This window comes from Heptranchias perlo, chromosome 20 (genome assembly GCF_035084215.1).
Source record: "Heptranchias perlo isolate sHepPer1 chromosome 20, sHepPer1.hap1, whole genome shotgun sequence".
Classification (NCBI taxonomy): Eukaryota; Metazoa; Chordata; class Chondrichthyes; order Hexanchiformes; family Hexanchidae; genus Heptranchias; species Heptranchias perlo.
This window is the reverse complement of record NC_090344.1, coordinates 5,427,973-5,448,032: the sequence shown is the minus strand read 5'-3', so window position 1 is coordinate 5,448,032 and position 20,060 is coordinate 5,427,973. Positions and strand designations below refer to the sequence as shown.

Below are 20,060 nucleotides of genomic sequence, written 5' to 3'. Positions count from 1 at the left end.
CGGTCTGCAGGAAATCCGATGCTGAAAATACAAAGGAAGACGGACAGTATCTGGAAAACAGTTAAACTTTCAGTGTTCAGACTTTGGTGAGAACTCTCAACAGGACTTTGGATACATATAAACTGGGTGTGGAGTAGGAGTGCGCTGTTCTTTTATAAACTATGGGTGTGTATATATGAGTGTGATGTTTATATATGAACTGTGGGTGAGTATATATAAGTGCGATGTTTATATATCAACTATGAGTGTGCAGAAATGAGTGCGATGTTTATATATGAACTGTGGGTGTGTATATCTGAGTGCGATGTTTATATATGAACTCTGGGTGTGTATATATGAGTGCGATGTTTATATATGAACTGTGGGTGTGTATATATGAGTGCGATGTTTATATATGAACTGTGGGTGTGTATATATGAGTACGATGTTTATATATGAACTGTGGGTGTGGAGATATGAGTGTGATGTTCATACATGAAGTGCGGAATGACCGGGAGGGGCAATTCCCCCTGGGGTTATATGTTCTTCCAACATAAGGACACAAAGATCAATTAACAGTGGGGTGGAAATAGCTCAGTTGGGAGGGCGTTTTACTTAAGATCTAAAGATCTCGGGTTTCGGCAGTTTGAGTTATTTAATTTCTGCTTCTTTGAATCCTAGAATGGTTACAGCGCGGAAGGAGGCCATTCGGCCCATCGAGTCCATGCCTGAACTCTGCAAGAGCAATCCAGCTCTTCACACTCCCCCGCAGTTTACCCGTAGCCCTGCATTTTTTCCCTTCAAGTTCTTATCCAATTCCCTTTTGAAAGCCACGATTGAATCTGCCTCCAGCACTCACTCAGGCAGTGAATTCCAGATCTTAACCACTCGCTGTGTAAAAGCGTTTTTCCTCATGTCGACTTTCATTCTTTTGCAATCACCATGAATCTTTGTCCTCTGGTTCTTGACCCTTCCGCCCATGGGAGCAGTTTCTCTCTATCTACTCTGTCCAGATCCTTCGTGATTTTAAATACATCGATTAAATCTCCTCTCAAAGTTCTCTGCTCTAAGGACAACAACCCCAGCTTCTCCAGTCTATCCACGTAACTGAAGTCCTACATCCCTGGAACAATTCTAATAAATGTTTTCTTCACCCTCTCTAAGGCCTTCACAGCCTTCCCAAAGTGCGGTGCCGAGAACTGGACACAATACTGCAGTTGTGGCCGAGCCAGTGTTTTATAAAAGCTCATCGTAACTTCCTTGTTTTTGTTCTCTTTGCCTCAATTTGTAAAGCACAGGATCCCATAAGCTTTTTTTAACCGTTTTCCCAATCTGCCCTGCCACCTTTAAAGATTTGTTCACAAATACCCCCAGATTTCTCGGTTCCTGCAGCTCCTTTAGAATTAAGCCCTTGAGTTGAAGTCGCCTCTCCTCGTTTTTCCTACTAAAATGTATCGCTTCGCTTTTCTCTGCGTTAAATTTGACCTGCCATGTGTTCGCCCATTCCACCAGCCTGTCTTGTCCTATCACTATGCTCTTCACTGTTCATTACACTTCCAAGCTTTGTGTCATCGGCAAATTTTGAAGTTGTGCACTGTACACCAAAGTCCAATTCATTAATATATATCAAGAAAAGCAGTGGTCCGAGTACCGACCCGTGAGGAACACAACTGTACACCTCCCTCCAGTCTGATAAACAACCGTTCACCACTGCTCTCTGTTTCCTGTCACTTAGGCAATTTCGTACTGCCACTGCCCCTTTTATTCCATGGGCTTCAACTTTGATGACAAACCTATTATGCAACACTTTATCAAACGGCTATTGGTAGTCCATATATACCATGTCAACCACATTGCCCTCATCGAATCTCTCTTACCTCAACAAAAAACTCAATCAAGTTAGTTAAACACGATTTGCCTTCAACAAATCCGTGCTGCTTTCCTTAATTAATCCACACTTGTCCATTGGCGATTAACTTTGTCTCGGATTATCGTTACTAAAAGTTTCCCCTTCACCGAGGTTAAACTGACTGGCCTGTAGTTCCTGGATTTATCCATAGACACCTTTTTGAACAAGGGTGTAATATTTGCAATTCTCCAGTCCTCTGGTACCACCCCCGTATTGGGTGATTGGAAGATTATGGCCAGTACCTCCACAATTTCCAATCCTAATTCCCTTAGCAAACTAGGATGCATCCCATCCGGACCAGGTGACTGATCTACTTTAAACACAGATGGCCTTCCTAATAGCTCTTCATTATTAATTTATATCCCATCTCGCATCTCAACAACTTCTTTTCCTGCAACTTGGGAGCATCTTCTTCCTTGGTAAAGACAAATGCAACGTACTCATTTTGTACCACAGCCATGCCCTTTGCCTCCATGCGTAGCTCTCCTTTTTGGTCCGTAATCGGTCCCACCCCTCCTCTTGCTACCCGTTTACTGTTCATGTGACAAAAGAAGAATTTTGGATTCCCTTTTATGTTAGCCACCAGTCTATACTGATAATCTCTCCATGCCCCTTTTTTCCCTTTTCACTTCCCATCTGAACTCTCTACATTCAGCCCGGTTCTCACTTGTTTTATCAACCTGACATCTGTCCCACTCCTCTTTTTTCTGTTTCACCTTACTCTCTATCTCTTTCATCATCCAGGGAGCTCTGGCTTTATTTGCCCTACTTTCCCCCCCCCACGTGGGAATGGACCTAGACTGTACCTGAACCATCACTTCTTTAAAGGCCGCCCATTGTTCGATTACAGTTTTCCATGTCAATCTTTGATTCCAATTTACCCTGGCCAGATGCGTTCTCAACCCATTGAAATTGGCCCTCCTCAATGAACTAATTTTACTCTAGATTGCTCCTTGTTCTTTTCCATAAGCCTTATGGATTCTAAACCTTATGATACTATGATCTCTGTTCCCTAAACGTTCCCCCACTGACATTTGCTCCACTTGGCCCACTTCATTCCCCAGAACCAGATTTGGATCGATTCTTGCGTTTATTTACAGTGAAATTTTATTTCCGCCACTGGAGGATTGGGGATAGAATAGAAAGGAATCAAGTTTAGGAAAAGTTCGATCATATTCCTTTAGCTTTTATTTCTCTATTCCCCTCTGCCTTTTTCTCTTGGTTTTGTCTCCCCCGGTTCCAGGTGACCATTTGATTTGATGCATTTGTCCGAAACTGTTGCCTTTTCCAGATCTCGGTGCGGTCAGATCCGCCCAATCTGTCTGTTATTGCTTCTGGCCATTAATGGGAACAGGCCCCGAGTTAAACGTTTATCTGCAAACCAGAGGAAGACACATAAAAAGAAAGATCTGTTTTTTCCGCCCCGGGGGCAAAGATGCAATGGGTGTTAACCAGAAAAATTCCCTTGACTCGGAGTGTGGATTCGCTTGTAAATGTTGGATTTTAAGAGTTGCAAAAAACGGAAACAAATCCAGTGTGCTTCTGATGGCCCGTACGGGGATCAAACCCGCGATTAGGACTAACCAAGTGAGCTAACGACCCTTTCTAATACTCCGTTATTGATTTGAATTATGTTTTGTACCTGTCCGCTCGTTGGCAGTGGTTTATGTACATGAACCCTTAAATTTGTCTACTCCTCCACAATTCTTAGCTTCTCGCCATTTAGAAAATACTCTGATCTATCTTTCTTAGGACCAAAGTGAATGACCTCGCACTTTCCCACATTGAACTCTGTTTGCCGCAGTTTGCCCACTCTCTTAATCTATCAACGTCACTTCTCAACTTCCTGCTTCCATCCACATTACTTATTGTGTCACAGGAAAGCTGAGTGTTCAAATCACGCGGGGCTAACAGTTGCTTTTAGAGCTGATCGGATACTGGATGTTTCAGAATGAATGTTTTATTTGCTCATTCTAAATATACAGAACCTTGCTCTAAAGTCTGTCTCCCTGAGTTCCCCAGTTTCAGGGCGGTGTCTCTTTCTGCCCTCGACTTTTGCATAGAGTCCACAGCACCGAAACAGGCCATTCGGCCCAACTTTTCAATGCTAGCGTTTATGCACCACACGAGCCTCCTCTCACCCTTCCACATCTAACCCGATCAGCATATCCTTCTATTCCTTTCTCCTTAGTGTGTTTAACTAGTTTCCCTTTAAATGTATCTGTGCTATTTGCCTCAACTACTCTTTGTGCCAGCGTGCTCCACATTCCGACCACACCCTGGGTAAAGAAATGTATCCTGAATTCCCCATTGGATTTATTAGTGACTATCTTATACATATGACCACTAGTTTTGGACACCCCCACAAGGCAAGTGGATAGATTTTATCTACGTCTGCCCCATCAAACCCTTTCATTATCTTCATTACTTCTATCAGGTCACACCTCGGCCTTCTCTTTTCTAGAGAAAAGAGCCTTAGCCTGTTCAGCCTTTCCTGGTAAGTATATCCTCTCAGTTCTGGTATCATCCTTGTGAATCTTATTGCATCTTCCCCAATGTCCCTTTATCCTTCTTATAATATGGAGATCAGAACTGTGCCCAGTACTCGAAATGTTGTCTAAACGAGGATCGCTACTAGTTTAATATAACTGCTCTGCTTTTCAATTCTATCCCTCTAGAAATGAACCCCAGTGCTTAGTTTGCGTTCTGATAGCCTTATTAACCTGTGTCGTGACTTTTAATGATTTGTCTATGTACCCATAGATCCCTTTGCTCCTCTCCTCCATTTAGACTCTTATTATCCAGCAGTATGTGGCCTACTTATTCTTCCTACCAAAATGCACCCCCTCACACTTATCTATATTGAAATTAATCTGCCATTTACACGCCCATTCTGTAAGTTTACTAATGTCTTCCTGTATTTTTCGCATTTTGCGTTTGTATTAACTACAGCTCCCAATTAGATGTCGTCCGCAAATTTTGAAATTGTACTTCCGATTTCCGTGTCTAAATCATTCATGTAAATTTTGAACAACAGTGGTCCCAGCACCGAAAAAATTTGAACAACAATGGTCCCAGTCCAGGTAAATTGTGAACAAAAACGGCCCCAGCACCGATAAACTGTGAATAAAAACCGTCCCATCACCGATAAACTGTGAACAACAGTGGTCCCAGCAGCTATAAATTGTGAACAGCAGTGGTCCCAGCACCGATAAATTGTGAACAACAGTGGTCCCAGGGCTTTTGACCTTGAACTGCAGTTGAAACTTTTGCATAAAATGAAAAGAAGTCCCCAAATCGCCCCACGTGAATCTCAAACGCTTTGGGAAGAAGTTCAGTGCAAACAATCAGGAATTTAAAGGCACCTCAGTGACCTGCACTTGCTTTGAATGAGTTTTGTTCGCCATTACATTTGATCGTGAAACTGCTCTCGGCTTTCATCTCACTGAAGCAGAGAATGGCCGCTTTGTATCTGTCAGCGTGTAAGTGACGAGGTTGGGCTGAGCACGAGTCTTATCCAATTTTTGAAATATCTCCAAGCGCCGGGGAAAAGAAACTTAGAGTCGAACTGTCCCTGTTAGTAATGAGTTGAAGGGAATATCGATCCAAGCAGATCTGGACAGCGCGCAGTGCAGCCGCACAGGAGTTCCAAATCCACCGTCCAGCCACTTGGCAATCATAAATTTTAACTGAACTTTGCTCTGGCCCAGAGTCACCCGCTGAAATCCAGTCTTTCTCGGGCACATTTTTTTCTCAACATCATAACCACTGGTTTAAAAGAGAAAACTGCCGTCCGTTTCACTGTAAGTGCAAGATACAACTTTGCAGACACCGCGCAGTGTTAGACACCGGCTCGTTGGACCTGCTCATTTCAACTCATCTCATTTCCAGCAAACCTACGAGAGCAGGTCAGAGGCTGGGTATTCTGCAGCGAGTGACTCACCCCCTGACGCCCCAAAGCCTTTCCACCATCGACAAGGCACAAGTCAGGAGTGTGATGGAATACTCTCCACTTGCCTGGATGAGTGCAGCTCCAACAACACTCAAAAAGCTCGACACCATCCAAGATAAAGCAGCCCGCTTGGTTGGCACCCAATCCACCACCCTAAACATTCACTCCCTTCACCACCGGCGCACTGTGGCTGCAGTGTGTCCCATCCACAGGATGCACTGTAGCAACTCGCCAAGGCTTCTTCGAAAGCACCTCTCAAATCCGCGACCTCTACCACCTCGAAGGACAAGAGCAACAGGCACATGGGAACAATACCACCTGCACGTTCCCCTCCAAGTCACACACCATCCCGACTTGGAAATATATCGCCGTTCCTTCATCGTCGCTGGGTCAAAATCCTGGAACTCCCTTCCTAACAGCACTGTGGCAGAACCGTCACCACACGGACTGCAGCGGTTCAAGAAGGCGGCTCACCACCACCTTCTCAAGGGCAATTAGGGATGGGCAATAAACGCCAGCCTCGCCAGCGACGCCCACATCCCATGAACGAATAAAAAAACCTGAACATTACTAAAATAGAGGATGGTGAATCACAGCTCGAAAAATCAATGCTGTCTATCACTGGGTGACTGAGTCTTCCAACATACAGGCATTTGGGGGAAAGGGGAGTTTGAAGTTCAGAAATAAGACAGCACAGATTTTCACTCGTGCAAACTGCATACCCTTTATTTTGGAAAAGTAAACTGATGGTCAGACAGCTGTTACATTGATCACTGCAAGCTGAAGCTTTCGCTCGGTGAATTAATGGTTCAGTGCGCAAAACGTCGTGTTTCAGTAGCGTAATTGGTTTCTGTTAAATAATAATGGTTGGTGGTTCAATTCCAGTCACAGGGGGTAACTGTTACCTTAACATTCGTTGTTTCGCATTGCTGGGTTTCTAAAGTGCTGCTACCAGCTGAGCACGGCTGATATTACAACATTAAGCCTGCGGTCGGAGAGCAGGCACACGAACAATAAATATAAAATCCGAGATTGGCTTAAAGGTAATCAGAATTCTTCTTGACAGACCAGGTCCGAAGAGGAGACTCACTGTTTGCCGGAGAGCTGTCTCGCTGTGACGTGGATATTTCTGCAGTGAGCGAGAGGCAAACTGTTTCCCATTTTTCCGCAATGAATGTCACTCCCCTTACTTTGGAAAAGTAAAATGGTATTCACATTCCGACAGGTTTCAGTTGATTTGTGAGGGATCATTAAAGGATCCTGCAGCGCTGCCTCCGTTAACAACAGCAGTTCGAAGCCGCATCTCAGATGCAGCAACAATCCCATCAGTTTTTTGTTGTTCCCCAACTACCGGAGTGAGTGAGGCCGTGACAGCAGCACCATTCAGGCCGCCTGTCCGGCCCTGCTCTCTCAAATCACCCGCTGCCGAGGGAAAGCAGCGAATGCAGTCTCAGACCGAGCATTATTGCACCTCCCTGGGAAAGTGGATACCACGGCCCGACCAAACGTCCCCATACACCGAGCACAGGCAGAGGAAACTCCGGGGAGTTTATATTCTGATCACTCGGCCTTCCAGCAGGATTTAGCGAGAACCAGAGAGTGTGAAACTGCCATTGGGCCTCACTGAGAAAATCGGGGTCAATAAACTCGAGTTTCTCGAGTCACGATGAGCCAGCGGTTGACGGCGCTGTATTCAGATCGCAGTTTCGCCTGGTGGTGTGGTTTTGAATCCTCAATCTTCACATTCAGTCCTTTGCTTGTACGAAATTCTTTCTTGTGCCTGAGGCTGGAGGTAATGTTTCTGCCCAGTTGATTTGTTGCTTCCAGAAAACCAACCCGACATCTGTCCCCGGCAGATTTATTTTTATTTGTTGTAAGAATGTGCAGTGTTTGAGGTCATCAGAACACGGCCCGTGGAATCAGTCCATTGTGGCATTGACCAGTTGTTCCAATACCTTTGCCACGAGCCTCATCTGGCTAAATGGGAATCAAGATGTGGCAATTTACAATTGCGATTATTAAATAAAAATGAATCATGGACACGTCTTTAGGCCTGTGATCTCAATACTCATATTCGCATGTGGACTTTAAACTTTTTGTGTGTTGTTGATAAAATGGTGAAAAGCAGAGTGTGTGAATGTTTTGATCGTTGTGAGTCCTTTACTTCCTCGGTTACTGAATGGTGGGAGATGTTTGTTATGAAATATACACAGGTGAAGTACACCTCACTGTCTATTGTGTGTGTGCAAGATGTTTTCTGCTAAAATTCGTTCATGTGACTTAGACAATGCCACTATAGCCAAATTTGCGGCTAGTCAGCAATTTCTCTTGGACAACACTGACATAGAGCATGGCCGAGTGCACTGAGTCCGGACATTGATTCTTCAGGACTGTCAGGGTGGGATTCGATTTTCGTCTCCAACAAACTTTCCACAGCAACGGAAAGATTGGCGGATGCTGTTGCATAAACATCACAGTCAAACAAGCACACACTCTTTGTATGCACTCACTTGAGGTTATACAAGAGTGGGGGGCACTAGTTAATGTACTTTAACTGAGGCGGCACTAGTTGGGGTCGTATGATAGAGTGGAGCAGACGTTGCCCTTCTTTATTACTAAGGTGGGGAATTTAACAAAGTCTGCACCAGATACCTTGCATCACGAGCACGAAACATTTTTAACCAAGTCCTAAAATACCGCCTTTAAATGAGAACGGGTGACAATTCAACACAGGAAAAACACAACAAACTCATTAAAGTTTCGACTGTCACTTGGTAACCAAGGTGGAAAGCCAACTAAGTGGAACATTGTTCAGGGATGTCCTGTTCACAAAAGGCTGGACAAATCCAATCCGGCAAATTACCGCCCCATCAGTCTACACTCAATCATCAGCAAAGTGATGGAAGGTGTCGTCGACAGTGCTATCATGCGGCACTCACTCACCAATAACCTGCTCACCGATGCTCAGTTTGGGTTTCGCCACGATCACTCGGCTCCAGGCCTCATTACAGACTTGGTCCAAACATGGACAAAAGAGCTAAATTCCGGATGTGAGGTGAGAGTAACTGCCCTTGACATCAAGGCACCCTTTGACCGATGTGTCTTCAAGGAGCCCTAGGAAATTGGAAGTCAACGGGAATCAGGGGGGAAACTCTCCAGTGGCTGGAATCTTACCTGGCACCAAGGAAGATGGTAGTGGTTGTTGGAGGCAAATCGTCTCCGCCCCAGGACATCACTGCAGGAGTTCCTCAGGGCAGTGTCCTAGACCCAACCATCTTCAGCTGCTTTATCAATAGACATCCCTCCATCATAAGGTCAGAAATGGGGATGTTCGCTGATGATTGCACAGTGTTCAGTTCCAGTCGACATCCCTCAAATAATGAAGCAGTCCATGCCCGCGTGCAGCAAAACCTGGACAACATTCAGCCTTGGGCAGATGAGTGGCAAGTAACATTCAAGTGCCAGGCAATGACCAACTCTAACAAGAGAGAGTCCAACCAACTCCCCTTGACATTCAACGGCATTACCATCGCCGAATCACCCACCATCAACAGCCTGGGGCTCACCATTGACCAGAAACTGAACTGGACCAGCTACATAAATACTGTGGCGACAAGAGCAGGTCAGAGGCTGGGTATTGTGCGGCGAGTGACTCATCACCTGACTCCCCAAAGTCTTTCTACTATCTACAATGTACAAGTCAGGAGTGTGATGGAATACCCTTCACTTGCCTGGATGTGTGCAGCTCCAGCTTCAATCAAGAAGCTCGACACCATCCAGGACAAAGCAGCCCGCTTGATTGGCACTCCATCCACCACCCTAAACATTCACCCACTTCACCACCAGCGCACCGTGGCTGCAGTGTGTACCATCTACAGGATGCACTGCAGCAATTTGCAAGACTTCTTCGACAAACCCGCGACCTCTATCACCTAGAAAGTCAAGGGCATATGGCACATAGGAACAACACCGCCTGCATGTTCCCCTCCAAGTCACACACCATCCTGTCTTGGAAATATATCTCCGTTCCTTCATCGTCGCTGGGTCAAAATCCTGGAACTCCCTACCTTACAGCACTGTGGGAGAACCTTCATCCACACGGACTGCAGCGGTTCAAGGAGCTGAATCACCACCACCTTCTCAAGCACAATTAGGGATGGCCAATAAATGCTGGCCTTGCCAGCGACGCTCACATCCCAAAGAAATCGTAGAAAGTTTACAGCACGGAAGGACGCCATTCGACTCCATGCAATCGTAATCCAGCTATTCCCACTCTCCCGTCCTTTTCCTGTCGCCCTGCAATTTTTTTCCCTTCAAGCACTTATCTAGTTTCCTTTGAATCTGCCTTCACCACCCCCTCGGGCGGTGCAATCCAGATCCTAACCATTCGCTGTTTAAAAAAGTTTTTCCTCATGTCAGCTTTGGTTCCTTTGCTAATCACCTGAAATCTATGTCCTCTGATTCTCGACTCTCCTACCATTGGGAACAGTTTCTCTCTATCTGCTCTGTCTAGACCTATCATGATTTTGAATACCTCTATCAAATCTCCCCGCAACCTTCTTTGTTCCAACGAGAACAACCCCAGCTTCTCCAGTCTGTCTAAGTAACAAAAGTCACTCATCCCTGCAATCATTCTAGTATATCTCTCCTGCACCCTCTGTAAGGCCTTTTCATCTTTCCTGAACTGCGGTGCACAGAACCGGACACAATAGTCCAGTTGTTGCCGAAACAGTGTTTTATAATGGTTCATCATGACTTCCATAGCTTGTTACTCGATGCCTCTATTTATGAAGTCCAGGATCCAATTTCCTTTTCAACCGATTTCTCAACCTGTTCTGATGTCTTCACCGATTTGTGCACATAAACCACCAGATCTCTCTGGGCCTGTACCCATTTTGGAGTTGTACCCTCTAGTTTATATTGCCTCTCCTGGTTCTTCCTACCGAAATGTATCATTTCGCATTTCTTTGCGTTAAATTTCATCTGCCACGTGTCCGCCAATGCCACCGGCCAATCTATAACCTCCATAAAAAAACTCAATGCTAAACCAGTCGTCAGTCCCAGAGCCGCTGTGCATGTGATGTGATTTACATCCGATTCTGACTGACTTAGTATTAGACGCGCTCCCGTCAACAGAAAACGGTTGTGGCCTGATTCATAAGAGAAAAATGAGGACCGACCTCCGCATAACCTGTCTTCATAATTTAACCATTTTAGCCCCGATATCATTCTGGTGAATCTGCGCTGCACCCCCTCCAAGGCCAACATTTCCTTCCTGAGATGTGGTGCCCAGAACTGAATGCAATACTTTAAATTGTTTCTCAGCAGGGATTTATATCTGTCACATACTTCCCCCCTTTGAATATCGGCTTCCCTGAAATAAAGGCCAACATCCCATGAGACATTTAAATTAATTTTTCTCCCATTCCACTGGCTTTGAGCGATTTCTGTACTTGGACCCCTGAATATCTCTGCTCCTCCACAGTTCCTAGCTTCTCACCATTTAGAAAATACTCTGATCTATCTTGCTTCGGTCCAAAGTAAATGAGCTCACACTTGCCCATTTTGAAACTTTGAACAGACTGGGGCTCTTCTGTATAGAAAAGAGAAGACTCGGGGGTGACCTGATATAGGACTTTAAGATTATGCAAGGGTTTGATAGGTTAGACGTAGATAAGGTGTTTGCACTTGCGGAGGTAAGGACTCCAAATCATTGGAACCATGAACATCAGGTATTCACTATTTAATTCAATATGGCATTCAAGAGGAACACATTCACCCAGAGAGTGGTTAGAATGTGCAATTCGCTCCCACAGGAGTAGTTCAGGCGAATAGCATGGATTCGTTTACGGAGAAGCTAGATAAACACATGGAGGAGAAAGGAATATAAGGGTTTGCTCATACGGTTAGATGAAGAGGGGATGGCGGAGGCGTGTCTTCAGCATAAACACCGGCATAATCCAGTTGGGCCGAATTGCCTTTTTCCGTGATGTACATTCTTTGTAATTCTATGTAACTCCATCTGCCACAATTTTGCCAACTCACTTAATCTTTCAATTTCCCTTTGCAACTTTATGCTTCCATTTACACGACTCACTGTGACACCTAACTTGGTGTCAGCGACAAACGTGGATATACGGCAGTCTATTCCGTCGTCTACGTTATTTATACACTGGGTCTCTGTCACCTTCTAACCAACTCCCGACCCGTTTCAATAGGTTGCTTTAAATTCTACGCACTCCCATTTATGTTAACAGTCTCTTCTGTAGTTCCTTATCGAATCCCTCTGGAATTCAATATTATATAACACCCATAGACACTCCATTATCTACCATGTTAGATATATCTTCAAAAAGTTCAACTAGCTTTGTTGGACTTGACTTACCCTTTACAAATCCATGCTGGTTCTGTCTGATTACTTCATATTTATCCAAGTGCTCAGGCATTCTTTCCCTAATAATGGATACTGGTAACTTCGCCACAACAGACGTCAGACTAATGGGTCTATAATTTCCAACTTCATCTCTGCTACCCATCCTAAATAATGGGGTGACATTGACAATGTTTCAATCAAAGGAACAATTCCTGAATCAAGAAAGTTTGAACGATCATGACTAAAACATGTGCCATTTCCTCGCCTATTCCTCTTAATCCCCTCGGGTGGTAATGATCAGGTCCTGGAGATTTGTCTATCTTTATTCTAATTATTTTCTCCATTGCCATGATTTTACTTATACTGAATCCCCATGATTTATTTACAGTTGTCCTCGTGTCTCTGGTATTTTAGCTTCATTTTGTTCTGTGAAGTAAATATTTCGCAATTCTGCCATTTCCTGATATTCAAATACAATATCACCTCCATCTGTCTTTAAGGGGCTCACATTACTCTTAGTCACCCTTCTTTCTCTTAAAGTACTGGTAAAAACCTTGATTGTTGTCCTCATTTTCCCTCAAAGGTTTTTCTCTTTTCCCTGATTGTTCCTCTTCTGGTTTTTAGTTTCAGCACCGCAATAAATAATACTTTGCTCTAAAGTTCGGCTCAATAGTTCTTTACTGTCAGAGAGAGAATTGTCTGATTCCCGAATTTAGTTGATATAACAAACACAAGCACACATAATCATCGGTGTATCAACGCACTGATGGATACACAAAGATAAACACAGCTAGAAATGTTGGAAGTATCGGGATGCACAGGTAAACGGACAAGCGGAATAGACAAAATAAAACGGTCTGAACCCCGAACAGACAATAACGTGTCGCTGATAGATGTTAGTGAGAGGAGGTGTGGGCAGTCTGCAATCAATTTTTACCTAATTTGTGGAATTAAGCGACAAAATAACACTGTGGTGTTTGTACTTGTTCAGGTTTCAGGCGGAAACAGATATCAAGATGACTGCTCAAAAACGCTCTTTCATTATTCAGACAGAACTCTCATAGAATGTGTCTGTAACATGTTCATTTAAGGACACGTTCTTCTTTCCAGTCTCGTTGGGGTCGTGGGATAATTCACGATTTGAAGTTTAAACCCGGAAGTAGTCCTAATTTGGACCGAGATTTGTGATCTTGACCTGCGGTGCAAACGTTTGCAAACTGGAAAATGAAAACCCCCAAATCACTCCACCTGAATCTCCAGGCCCTGATGAAATATATCCCAGGATGTTAATAGAAGCAAGGAAGGAAATAGCGGAGGCTCTGACCATCGTTTTCCAATCCTCCCTGGTTACAGGTGTGATGCCGGAGGATTGGAGGACTGCTAAAGCTGTACCGTTGTTTAAAAGGGAGAATGTGGTAGATCGAGTAATTAGTGGCCAGTCAGCCTAACCTCGGTCAGGCTGAAGGTATTCCATTAAATCTACACTGTACTTCCTCCACAGCCAATAGTGGGATGAGGGGACTGTTGGCTGACAAGCCTCAGCTCCACCAGGAGAGGGAGACTGACCCACGCTCTCTCTTATTTCTGGGATGTGCTACTTTTGAAAAAAAAGGTGAGTGTCTCTGTACCTTGAAACTCGCTATCTCACTGCACAGGTATTGAAAGTGTATCGTAGGACGGTGTGTGACTGTCTTTATACATTTAAATTCTCTGTCTCTCTACACAGGTATTGACAGTGTATTGTAGGACGGTGTGAGTGTCTTTGTACCTTTAAACTCTCTGTTTTACTGCACAGCATTGACAGTATATTGTAGGACGGTGTGAATGGGATGAGGGTCTGTGGGGCGAAGTGTAGCCGATTGGGAGCAGCGCCCGTTTGCGGGCTGAGTATTGCACGCTTAATTTTCTCGCTCCCTTATTTCTTTCATCGCCTTATATCCTATCCTTTCTTTCACTCTCTTTTCATTTCTATTATTTCATTCTTTTTCTTTCTGCCTCCAGCACCTTTGTCTGTGTCCTGTTTTTGTTCTCTCATGTTTTTCTGCTGAAAGATCCACAATTCAGACCCGCCGCTTCTTCCAGATTTTTTTCCTTCCACAATCATGGTCTATTTCATTGACACTTTCCTGCGGCCTTGCCTACTCTAACACTCACTTGCACAGTCTTACACCTTTAAGTTTGCACTGCATCGACCGCTGTTTCTCGGGGGCACATGTCCCGTTCGCATCAATGTTCATTTGTGCCTTGAAACCAGTCGATACATTTCCATCTGCTCCAGAGACAAGCTCAAAGAAAGCAGGGCTGGCATTCGGTCGGACAGCGCATACTTTTCCGTGAAATTTCCATGGGGTATCTTGTGACACGGGGGATGTTAACTGAAGAACTGGGTTTTGTTTTCATGGTCGTTGGCGCTTTTCCCCGAGCAGTTGATGTGCGGGAGAGACGGGCGGCGCTGCATAGCTGCGAATGACGGCTGAAAGGTGCACTTTTGGCAATCTGGGCGGTGCAGGAAGGTCGGAAATGTTCCGCTTGATCTTAATAGGTCTGTGGAAATGTCCGATTGAAAAGTAATGAGGAGAAATGAGAAGAGCGGCAATGGTGAAAAGGTGTCGATTACAGGAGATTGGCCGTGAGCGAAAGGTCCTTTGAAAGCTCGGCGCGGAGGAGATTTAGTTCCGAAACGGCAGACTTTAAAGCGCGTGAGGAAAGTGAAGTGTGAGCTGCGTCCTTGGGTCAAATTGGGTGTTTTCAGGAAAACAGCCATTGTGAAAGCACAAAAATGAAAACAGAAAATGCTGAAAACGCTGAGCAGGTCAGGCAGCACCTGTGGAGAAAGAACCAGAGGGAACGTTCCAGCTCTATGACCTTTATCATTGGAACTGAATGGTTTACTATTTGCGTGAGTAACTGCGCTGTCTAAGATGCGGACTTACATCTCTGAATTATGTAGATTCGTATCTCACTGCTGCCAGAATTTGTAGAGTTTTTCATTTTTGCCGCCTCACCAAAAACCCTTCTTTGATAAGAAGTGCTTTTCCGCATTGCTGGTTTACACCTGTTTGCACAATTCAGCAGAGTCTGGATTGCCACCCAACTGTTTCTTGGACGGAGGTGTTGGGACTGTAAGGTGTGATCTCGGTGAAGTATCAATCAATGTGCACAATGGCGCCCTGGTGAACCGAGTACCTTTTATAGTCAGTATAATATAAAAGATATGTACCATAATTATGAATTTCTTCTTTGCATCACACTAGGATTTATTATCAGGGAATGTACATGAGCAGGTCGATTTACGTCACGCTCCGGTCGCTTTGCATCGCCTCCGACAAATAGAATAGAATCAAAGAAAGGTCACAGCACGAAAAGAGGCCATTCGGCACATCGAGTCCGTGCCGGCTCTCTGCAAGTGCAATCCAGACAGACCCACTCCCCCACCCTATCCCTGTAGCCCTGTAATTTCTTTCGTTTCAAATACTTATCCAGTTCCTTATTGAAGACAATGATTGAATCTGCCTCCACCACCCCCTCGGGCGGTACATTCCAGATCCTAAACACTCGCTGTGTCGAAAAGTTTTTCCTCATGCCACCTTTGGTTCTTTTGCCAAACACCTTAAATCTATGTTCTCTGGTCCTTGAACCTTCCGCCAATAGGAACAATTTCTCTCTATCGACTCTGACCAGATCCTTCATGATTTTGAATACCTCTATCAAATCTCCTCGTAACCGTCTATGTTCCAAGCAGAACAACCCCAGCTTCTCTAATCTATCCATGAAACTTATACCCCTCATCCCTGGAATCTTTACATTAAATCTCTTCTGTTGGAATTTGGTATTAACATCGCCGAATCCCCCACCATCAACATACTAGTGGTTATCATTAACCAGAAACATAACTGGACCAGCCACATACATACTGTGGTGACAAGAGCAGGTCAGAGGCTGGATATTCTGAGCCAAGTCACTCACCTTCGAATTCCCTAAAGCCGTTCAACCATCTACAAGGCGCAAGTTGAGTGAGTTGGAATACTCATGTGATGGTCATCGACCTGAAACGTTAACTCTGTTTCTATGTCCAAAGATTCTGCCTGACCTGCTGAGGATAAACACATTCACAGTTTTCATTTCAGGTTGGCCACATAGCCAGTATTTTCATTTTGAATAAAGGAGCTTTCGCTTCTTTCCGTATGCGACGAGGTGGCCGAGAGGTTAAGGCGATGGACTGCTAATCCATTGTGCTATGCACGCATGGGTTCGAATCCCATCCTCGTCGCTATTTTGTTTAAGTTTTGTTTCTCTCATTCAGTTCACCCAGAAGGTCTGGTCGAAGTCCCATCCTTCTCGAAACGGCAGACCGTGGGTTTTGCATTGTTTGCTGAAATCAGATACAGTTCCTTCCAGGAAGGTGTTGAGATTGTATGGTCGCGAAGTATCAGATTGTACATTGGTGTCATTGTAAAAAGAGTAAATCTTATGGTCAACGTAAGAGAAACTTATGGACCACAATGAAGATTTATGACCGGATCATTCCGTGTGCGTGTCCGTTAAAAAGGGACGTACTGTTCGTCCCGGATTATTCCGTATCTGTGTCTGTTTAAAAGGGGTGTGCTGTAAGTCCCGGATCATTCTGTGTGCGTTTTACCCGATTTTCTTGAGACCCTTTTCCATCTGAACTGTAATGACGATCCTCTCTCGAGAAGAAGGCTCACCGCCTGTTTCGGGCAACTGGTAAGAAGAATAACAAAAACTGATGAGACCAAGTTCATTCTGATGAGCTTCCATTCCAAGCTCCGCACTCTATCCCCCATTCAGACCCACCCCCGCCTGGACATTATAATCTGCGATATTCATAAGGGAATGGAAAAGCCGAATATCACGGTTATAATTTTCTTGGTTGCTCAACACTGAATAGCTTCAATTGCAATGATTCAGAAGGTAATCAGAGAATCATAGAATATTACAGCACAGAAGGAGGCCATTCGGCCGTCGTGCCAGTGTCAGCTTTTTCGAAGATCTGAACAAATTAGACCCACACCCCAGATTTTTCCCCACAACACTGCAAATTACTCCTCTTCAATTATGTCCAATTGCCTTTTAAATGATCCAATGGAATCTGCTTCCACCATCCTTTCAGGAAGTGCGTTCCTGATCTTAACAACCCTCTGTGTGAAAAAAATTCTTCTCAATTCCCCTCTTGTTCTTTTGCCAATTATTTTAAATCTGTGATCTCTGGTTACCGACCCACTTGCCAGAGGAAACAGTTTCTCCCTACTTGCTCTTTCAAAACCCCTCATTATTTTGAATATCTCTATTAGGTCTCCCGTTAACCATCTCTGTTGTAAGGAGAACAATCCCAGCTTCTCCAATCTCTCCACAGAACTGAAGTCCCTCAGCACTGGTGTCATCCAGGTCAACCTGCTCTGAATCCTCTTCAATGCCTTTTCATCCTAAAGTGTGGTGCCCAGATCTGTACAATATACTTCAGCTGAGGCCGAACCAATGATTTGTAAGGATTAGTATGATTTCCTTTTTAAATATTCAATGCCCCGATTCACAAAGCCAAGTATCCCATACGCTTTCTTAATCACCTTATTAACTTGCCCTGTTTTCTGAATATGAACCCCCAGGTCCCTCTGCTCTTGGAACCCCCCATAAATTGTTCCATTTCGATTATACTGCCTCTCCATGTTCTTCTTCCAAAAGTGCATCACTTCACACCGATCGGCGTTAAATCTGTCACGTGACTGCCCATTTCACCAGTCTGTCTTTGTCCTCCTGAAGTCTGCTATTATCTTGCTCACTATTTACCACGTTACCAAGTTTTGTATCATCCGCAAACTTCGAAATTGTATTCCCTATTGCCACATCCAAGTCATTTATATATAACAAGAAAAGCAATAATCCTAATACCGACCCCTGGGGGATCCCACTGCATATTTCTCTCCAGTCAGAAAAACATCCGTTCACCACTAATCTCTGCCTCCTATCCTTTAGCCAATTACTTGCCCACGTTTCCACCGACCCTTTAATCCCACGTGCTTCTAGTTTTCGAATAAGTCTGTGATGTGTTCATTTCTAAAATGTGTCCTCAAATAAATATATCCCTATAATTTTATTGTTAAACAATGAGAAGACAGATATTAAATCGAGTGCTAGATCGGGTTCATTCCCATTACCCTGAGATGACGGGGCCCGAGGACGGGGAATCCCATCTGGGTTTATTTTTTCCGAAAACGGAGACGGAAAATAGCAAATCTCATCCCGTCGAAATCCAACAATTGGACGAAGAACCGACAGCCTTTTCCCATCCCGGGTTTGCAGACCTGGCTGTTGAAGGAAGCCTGATAAGTCCATTAGGGATCAACAGCGAAAGTGAAGAAACGCAGACAGAGATAGATAGATACATGCAAAGAAAAATAGTATAAATCTCCAATTCTGTGATTGAGCAGAATTTCGGTGGCAGCTTAAAGGAAATTCGTCGCATGCCGTGAAATCTTAGACGTGTACAGAGGGCTGGATTCTTACATTATTTCTGAAAAAAGTAAACGCTGCCTGGTAACTACAGCTCTTATTTATTTGACCATTTTACAGTTGCGATGTGATGTGATTTCGAATCTCAGTGAATTTCAAGGCCATACTTGACCCAGTCGTTTGGTCACCCACTGGAAGCACGCGGTTGTCGATTGCGCAGGATAATCACAGGAACTCTGCCAGACTGCATGTTCCAGACTTGTATCCAACGCTACACGTGCAGCCTGCAGCCGTGTGTGGATTGGTGGTTCAGTGTAGAACCCTCGCCTGCCGACGGGAAACCAGGGGTTTGATTCCAGGCCAATGCAGCTTACTTTATCTTTTGTATCTGCACCCATGAGATCGCCTGAATTGGGATAAATTCATGTGCCGGCTTCAATCTGCACAACCTCTTGAAAGATTATCTTCATTTCGTCGACGTGTCTTTCGTGGACAAACCCTCTGCATTCTGTCCTCTGGTGTTCAAACATGCTCGGCTGGAGATAAGTCAAACCTGCCTTCTGCACGTGCTTCAAAGATGTGAGAAGCCAATTGGTGTTTTTTGACGAAAAATGGGGACGCAAGGGGGCTCATACCGGGATTTGAACCAGTGAAACTCCCTGAGCGAGAATCAGATCCAAAGTCCAACTGGTAACAGAGCCGTGCAGCCACTGTAAAATTTAACTGCCACGCAGCCGATCCGCCATCCTTTCAGAACACCATGGCCATCCAAACTCGCTTTCTTGTACGATATCCGATGTAGAGCAATATCAGGTTCTAAACTAATTATTTCAGATCAACAATATTAGTCTCTCTTTATCAAATTTGTTTTGAATGTACGACTTGTATTATCAAGTAACACTTTACACAATGAATTACTCTGAAACGACATTGTCGTCTGTCTCGACATCGTCATAGTTTACACTCCACCAGAAGTACACTTTGCTCAAATTGCTGCTTTCATTCACCATGAGAACGAAGAGCCACGAATGTGGAAACATTAGCTACGAATTTATCAGCTGGGTTGCACCTTTCCTTTTCCTACTTCCTCAGTCTTTTTTTTCTTTAACGTTCTCTGCAATTGTTGCAGGTTAGATCAGCCATCGCCGTTCAAGGAAGCCTGAGAAGTCCATTGTGGACAATACAGAGAGACAAGAGACGGAGACATGGAGAGATGGAGAGATGCAGGCAAAGAAAATAAAGAGTATAAATGTCAGGTTTTGCAAACTAGCAGAATTTATGTTACAGATTGGGAGAGATTCCTTCTTGGGTCTTGAAATCTTGCAAGAGAAGATTGGACACAAGTTAAAAGCATCGGCCTCGCTGGAGAATCTCTCATT

At 44.4% G+C, this 20,060-nt stretch overlaps 1 non-coding gene across 1 annotated transcript; it reads left to right on the top strand.

Moving 5' to 3' along the window:
• The first annotated feature begins 16,401 nt into the window (after positions 1-16,401).
• On the top strand, positions 16,402-16,483 carry trnas-gcu (transfer RNA serine (anticodon GCU)). Its single transcript has one exon. It is a non-coding gene; the product is annotated as a tRNA-Ser (tRNA).
• Positions 16,484-20,060: the final 3,577 nt, after the last annotated feature.